At 43.6% G+C, this 7,805-nt stretch overlaps 1 pseudogene; it reads left to right on the forward strand.

Annotated features, from left to right (window-relative positions):
- Positions 1 to 1,122: 1,122 nt before the first annotated feature.
- On the forward strand, positions 1,123 to 7,565 carry LOC141696198 (xyloglucan endotransglucosylase protein 1-like; annotated as a pseudogene).
- The last annotated feature ends 240 nt before the right edge of the window (positions 7,566 to 7,805 follow it).

A 7,805-nucleotide genomic window follows, 5' to 3' on the forward strand; every position in this document is an offset into this window, starting at 1 on the left:
TGACCTTTTTGTTGAAGTATCTTACGGTTTTTTCCTGCTGGGCGACCATCCGTATTTGGGCTTCTTCCCTTGTTTCTTCTAGCAAGTCATTGTGAAGGCGTAAACCCTCGAGGGAGAGGATAGGATCAAACACCTCAACCCGTGGTGAAGTTAGACCTACCTCGACGGGTAGGACAGCATCAACGCCGTATATAAGGCGGAAAGGGGTTTCACCTGTTGCGCTTCGGGGGGTTGTTCTATACGACCACAATATATTTGGGAGTTCATCGACCCAACAACGGGGTATTTCTTCAATTCTTTTCTTCAGACCTTGCTGGATGGTTCTATTTGTTACCTCTGCAAGCCCATTAGCTTGGGGGTATGCTACAGATGCCTTGATATGTTGGACTTTTAAGTCAAGCAGGGCCTTCTCGAACTGCTTCCCTACAAACTGTGTGCCATTATCGGAAACTAGGATTCTGGGGATCCCGAAGCGAAAGATAATATATTCCATAAAGAATTCTATCATTTCCTTTTCTCGGATCTTGGAGAGGGGTTTTGCTTCGACCCATTTGGTTTCGTAATCAACAGCGACCACGATATATTGGCATTGATTTATGGATTTTGGAAAAGGACCCACAATATTTATTCCCCATTGGAAAACGGGGCATGGACTAAGTATTGAATTTAGCTCAGTCGTGGGTCGACGGCTTACACTTCCGTGGAGTTGACATGCTTGGCATTTTTTGACATAATCTTCACAATCCCTTCGAATTGTGGGCCAGTATAGTCCCTGTCTGATTATTTTAAGGGCTAAGGATTTCCCCCCAAGATGCTCACCACAAATTCCAGTATGTACCTCAATAATCGCCTGGAGAGCTTCTTCTAGAGACAAGCAACGGAGTAGTGGTTCAGAGAGAGCACGTCGATATAACGCGGAGCCCACAATACAGTAGGTTTTGGCCTTGAACATAAGTGCGCGAGCCTCCGTTTTATGCTCAGGCAGCTTGTTGTCGATGATGTAGTCGAGGAAAGGTTGACGCCAATCGAGGTTAGTCTGGATCTGATTAACCGATACTTCGTCGATAGAGGGAGCCGCTAAGACATCAACGTATATCGGGTTGAGGTTAACAGGAAGATTAGATGACGCCAGTTTGGCAAGAGAGTCGGCCCACTGGTTCTCCTCTCTGTCGACATTTGACATTTTCCATGAAGAGAATTTCTTAAGTAGCTCTTGTGTTCTTGTCAAGTATTGGGCCATCCTTTCATTATGTGTCTTAAAGTCGCCACTTATTTGTCTAGAGACCAACTGAGAATCCCCGAATATATCGATGACTTCTACCTCAAGATCGGACGCGAGCTTTAGTCCTGCGATGAGTGCCTCGTATTCGGCCACGTTGTTTGTGGCGGAGAACCCAAATCTGAGCGCTTGTTGGATTTTGAATCCTTCTGGACTGATTAATATAACCCCCGTTCCCCTAGAGTTGGATGTCGATGACCTATCTACGAACAAAAGCCACGGGCGTGATTGGTCGTCCTCTGGATTTTGTGCCTTGGATTTGAACTGGCATTCAGCGATGAAATCTGAGAGAACCTGGGACTTTGATCGCCATTCGAGGTTTGTACTCGATGTAGAATTGGCTTATCTCTATAGTCCAGGCTGCAAGTCTGCCCGTTATGTCGGGCTTGTGCAAAATTCTTTTCAGAGGTAGATTGGTGAGAACATGGATTTCTCTCGCTTGAAAATAGTGTCGAAGCTTTCGACTCGCGACCACAAGAGCATATACGAGTTTTTCGACTTGTGGATACCTTGTTTCTTCGTCCTGAAGTGAATGGCTAATGTAGTACACAGGGACGTCTTTTCTTTCATCGACACGAACCAATACTGCCGCAACAGTATCGTCGGAGGCAGAGAGATATACTCGTAACGGCTCGCCAGTTAATGACCGAGTTGGAACTGGAGGATTCGTCAAGAATGCTTTCAATTCCGTGAAATTCTTTTCACAATCTTCATTCCACTCAAACTGTGAGGATTTAGAAGCTTTCTTCATTGCAGAGAAAAAAGGAGGCATCTCTTCGAGGATTGAGGGATGAACCTTCGAAGTGCGGCTATACATCCGGTGAGTTTTTGCAAGTCTTTGATAGATCTTGGGTTATCCATTTGCAGGATTGCTTTTGTCTGAGCTGGGTCTGCCTCGATACCTTTCTGGGTGACCAGGATTCCTAAGAATTTACCCGCCGTAAGGCCGAACGAACACTTTGCTGGGTTCAGTCACATATTGTTTGCCCTTGCATTTGTGAACGTTTTCCGAAGACCTGTTACATGATCTGAGGCAATTTTTGATTTTGTAATCATATCATCGACGTATATCAGCATGTTCCTTCCTATTTGTGAGGTGAATATTTTATCCATCGTCTGTTGAAATGTAGCACCCGCATTGATTAAACCGAAATGCATCACCTTGTAGCCAAAGACTCCCCTATGCGTGATGAACGCAGTCTGTTGCCAATCGTGGGAGTCCATCTTAATTTGATTATATCCTGAAAAGGCGTCCATAAAGAAGAGGAGTTCATTTCCCGCCGTAGCATCAATGAGTTGGTCGATATTCGGCAAAGGGTAAAAATCTTTGGGGCACGCCCTATTAACATCTGAGTAATCAATGCACATTCTCCACTTCCCATTATTTTTCTTGACTAGAACCACGTTCGATATCCATGTGGGAAATTGAACAGGCTCGATAAAGCCGGTGTCGAGAAGTCGATCGACCTCTTGGTCGATGGCGGCTCTTTTCTCAGCCGAGAATATTCGGTGTTTTTGTCGCACAGGCCTGGTGTCCTTACTGATGTACAGCGAGTATCGTGCTACGACTTCCGGAATCCCGGGCATGTCCCTCAGATTCCAGGCAAAATTGTCGGAGAATTCCCAGATAAGGTTCGTGATTTCTTTCTTGAGATTTGAGGAGAGACTCTTGCCAATTCTTGTTGTTTTATCGGGGTTTCCTTCAGATACTTCTATATCCTCAGTTTCTTCGAGAGGAGAGCATGAATTGCTCGTAGGTGTGTCGATCAATTCCCTTGGGTCGATGTCGAGTACTTGGTTGACCTCTAAATCTTCATCTGTCTTTTTCCTTGGAGAAACAGTGGTTAGGTAACACTGCCTAGCTGTTGCTTGATCACCTACCATTTCTCCTATACCAAAGTCTGTAGGGAACTTCATTTTTAAATGGGAGATGGAAGTTATAGCTCGAAGGGCAGTGACCGTTGTTCGTCCCAATATTGTGTTGAAACTTGAGGATGCGCTGATCACGTGGAACTTGACCATCTTCCAAATCTGGCATAGGGGAGAACCAAAGAGGACCGGTATGTCGACCGTTCCAACTACATGCACCTCATTCCCTGTAAACCCGTATAAAGGAGTTCAAGCATTCTCCAGGCGTCGATCCCCGAGATCCATTCGGGAGAAGGCATGGTGGTATAGAACGTCCACGGAACTGCCATTGTCGACTAGCATCTTTTTTACCGTGTTGTTTCCCACTCGTGTGGTAATGACAAGGGCGTCCTGATGGCCCTCGATGAGACCAGGGTGATAGTCATCATCTGAAAAGGAAATGACAGGAGAAGGGTTTGCTCGAGGGCGTTTAGTTGTTGGTGGGTTGACATTAAAAACTTCTCGGGCATAGATTTTTCGGGAGTTGTGAGAAAGCCCTCCAGCAGCTATGCCACCAAAGATAACGTCAATTACCCGATTTTCTTCATCACGCCTCTGACGTCGAGGAGAATCTTCTCATTTTACATAATGCACCAGCTGTCCTCGACGAATCTTCCCCTCGATGAGGTTACTGAGTTGAAAGCATTGTTCAGTTGTGTGACCTGTATCTTCGTGGTAATCACAGTATCTAGAGCTTGGAGGACGACCCGATTTCATGGGTCTCGGTGGACGATAGTCCGGCTCTGTCTTCAGGACCGCTAAAATGGTCATTTTTTCAGTGTTAAGCTTGGTGAATTCTTTCTCTGGTCGACTACGGGGTTGCAAATCCCTCTCTCTTCTATCCCTTGGGGGATGGTCGACAGTACGACCAGGTGGTGATCGGAAATGCTCTTGACGTCTGTCACGCGCGGGAGATCGTGGACTGTAGCTGCGGCGCCGTTCGTATCCAGAGGAGCGCTTAGGAGACTGGATGCAACTCACTGCCTCTTGGAGCATCATGTGGTGTTCTATGATTTGAAATGCTGCTTGTAAGGTTTTTGGTCTTTTCTCAAAGATCTCCTCTAAGAGCAATTCATGGCGGGATTTATCAATGCCTGCTGTCAGAAAGTTGACTGCCATTTGTTTGATTAGATCTAGAATCTCTGCTATTTCTTCTCTGAATCGGGTTAGGAAGCTTCAGAGACTTTCTCCTGAGCGTTGGTGCATTGTCATTATGGAAGCTGTGACCTTTATTCCTTTGTAGTTACTGGAGAAACGAGCTTGAAACTTGCTCTTTAGGGCTGCCCATGAGTCGATTGACCGAGGGGGCAAATTGTTGTACCATCGAAGGCTGTGCCTTGGAGGCAAGTGGAGAAAAACTGACACCGGGTGATTTCCGAGTGGCCGAAGAAGGCCATGCATCCATCAAAGGTATTGAGGAATGCTAACGGGTCCGAGGATCCGTCAAAATGATCGAGGGCGGGAGTTTTCAACGTCCTGTCGATGCGTGCTTTCTCGAGGACCGACGATAGGGGGCTCTCGGAGACGGTTTCAAACCCCGACTGATTTCTCATTATGGTACGCATCTGGGAGATTTCCTCCTGCATTTTGGCAAACTCTTCATGAGAGATAGATTCTGTGGACTCAGTTTAATGCGGGACTTCGGCGGATGACATTGTCCGCTGTCGACGCTCGCGCGGTTGTGAATATGTCGACTCTGCCGATGGCTCATATTCGTATTCGGCATCGTCGTCTTCATCATAAAACTCATCGTCTTGTTCTTTATTTTGTATTGTAGTTTGTTGGAGCTCTCGACGGAGACGATGAATTTCACATTTTCGCTCGAGTTTGGCCTGCAGCCTCCGAGTCTCACGTTCTAGAAGTTCAAGTTCTTCATCTGAATCAAGTGGTTCTTCTGGATTTTCTTGATTTTGAGCCTTTAGCCTTTTTTTCTTTTCTAAATGTAGTCGTATGTCGCTCGAGAGAACCTTCTTACCTTTGGAGGTCTGTACTCTCAAACGCTGATCTGAGATGGACCTTCTCTTCTTGTCTCTTTGACATGTATCTTTCAAGCTCAACGACTGGCCTTCAGGAGGGCCTTCAGGTTGGGGGAACAAGCACTTCGGCTTTAATGCCGGTTGTTTGGGCAGTTCATGACCACCGTGGGTCGAGGGGTCGGCGGCAATTTCTGCCGTCAACTCCTTCACTTGAGTTGGTCCGGCAATTCCCGGATCAAGCTCCTCCACAATCATATTCTGGTTGGATCTATAAAGCAAACCTTCTTCTAGCACCAAATGATAAGCCTACAATATTATTATATTATTAAGACTATAATTTTATGAGACGATCTCTTTACTTTAATTTGCCAACCCCCTCAAATGAGGTTGCTGTCTTATATTTATACTAAGTCCTAAATGGGCTTTATTTTACAAAATGAGCATTCTTGGGCTTTACATTATGTTTCACAATTATCCTAATTATAACTCATTTGGGCCGTATTATCTTGGTCCAACCTTCTTCTAGCACCAAACCTTCTTCTAGCACCAAATGATAAGCCTACAATATTATTATATTATTAAGACTACAATTTTATGAGACGATCTCTTTACTTTAATTTGCCAACCCTCTCAAATGAGGTTGCTGTCTTATATTTATACTAAGTCCCAAATGGGCTTTATTTTACAAAATGAGCATTCTTGGGCTTTACATTATGTTTCACAATTATCCTAATTATAACTCATTTGGGTTGTATTGTCTTGGTCCAACACTCAGTTAAGATATCCTCAGTCGAGATGACCCAGTACTCCTTCCTACTCCTAAATTAACCAAAATTAAGTGTCTTGTTTGTTGTCTGTTTTTTTAAGTGATCAAAATTAGATTGAAATTGACAATCAAAAAGTTAACTGAACGGACTCTAGCCTCCCTTAGCTCCCGGTTCCACCGGTGGAAGTAACATTAGAAAATAGAAGTTATTATAATGATCGTTAGTGGTATTCTTCTGGTACTTTTCTGGCTTATTAAACCTAGGGCTCCAAGATATGGTAATTGGGCCAGTGGGTTCAAAAACTGAAGAAGAAGAAGAAGAAGAAGAAGAAGAGGAAGAAGAAGAGGAAGAGGAAGAGGAAGAGGAAGAGGAAGAGGAAACAGTAGAAGATATACCTGTAACCTATAAGTGTTTGATTCTGCATTCTTGGATGCTTCTCTTCAAGGCATGCATTGCCAAACAAATCACACCTATAAATAAACAATCCCTTCGCATTGCTACACATAATAAACAAAATATACTATCAGAGAAGCCTCTCTTTTATCTCTTCAACATTCTTCTGTTTAACACATTGCCCTGTTTTAATTTATTTTTCCTTTAACCTTGGACAACAATAATGTCGTTGCTTATGCTTCCATAGTCATTGTAAGCACCCCTGGTTCAACTAGCAGGTGCAGATTTTTACAGAGACGCGGAAATCACTTGGGGTGATCACCGTGCCTGCCAAGATATTGAATGGTGGTCGAGACTTCACTCTGTCTCTTGACCAAACTTCTGGCTCAGGCTTTCAATACAACAATGAGTTCTTGTTCGGAAGATTTGACATACAACTCAAGCGTGTCCCTGCCAACTCTGCTGGCACTGTTACTACTTTCTTTGTCAGTAACTTATAATTTTAATTTTATCCTAATTACATGCTACATATACTTTGATCCTCAATTTAAAGTTCATAACAACTTGAGTAATATACGTTCATGCCTTGATTGATATATATTCTTTTTTTAGCAGCAATCTTCTCAAAGAGCTGGACATGATGAGTTTGATTTCGAGTTTTTGGGAAACTCCTCAGGCAGTCCATACACAATCCACACAAATGTATTTGCTCCGGGAAAAGACAACAAAGAACAACAATTCCGGCTCTGGTTTGATCCCACTTCTTCATTCCACACCTACTCCATTGTTTGGAAACCCCAAACAACCATGTAAGTACTCGTTTGACATAATTTCTTCAATAATTTTCAGTTTCTTGGTGGATAATAGTCCAATTAGAGTATTCAACAACCAGGAATCAGTAGGGGGTGCCATATCCCAAGAATCAGTACATGAGAGTCTTCGGCCAGCCTTTGGAATGCTGATGACTGGGCAACACAAGGCGGACGTGTAAAGACTGACTGGACCAAAGCTCCATTTACAACCAACTACAGGAACTTCAATATACCTGGATGCCCCAAGTCCTTGTGGATCATCAACTTGTTCAAACGAGGGACATGAGTTGGATGCAGCAGGCCTCAATAGACTACGATGGGTACAATCAAAGCATATGGTATACAACTACTGCTCTGACAACAGAGGTTTGCTAATGCTGTCCCAGCAGAATGCAAGCCCTCAAGTTTCCTGCCGATGACACACCCATGATCCTGATGCCTAATTCTTTACCAAATTATTCTGATTTCAGCGAAGAGGTGTACATTTTTTTTTCTTTAAATTAAAGTAGTTTTCAAATGAATAATAAAAGAATTTACTCCCTTTACAATTCAAATTTGTAATGAAAGACTTCTATATAATTTCAACAAAAGGCAGTAGAATGCTAGGATATTCATTGTGATGGAGAAAGCTATACCCCGTATATTCGAAACAGTACGATTTCCTGCTAAA

This window comes from Apium graveolens, chromosome 11 (genome assembly GCF_009905375.1).
Source record: "Apium graveolens cultivar Ventura chromosome 11, ASM990537v1, whole genome shotgun sequence".
Taxonomy (NCBI): domain Eukaryota; kingdom Viridiplantae; phylum Streptophyta; class Magnoliopsida; order Apiales; family Apiaceae; genus Apium; species Apium graveolens.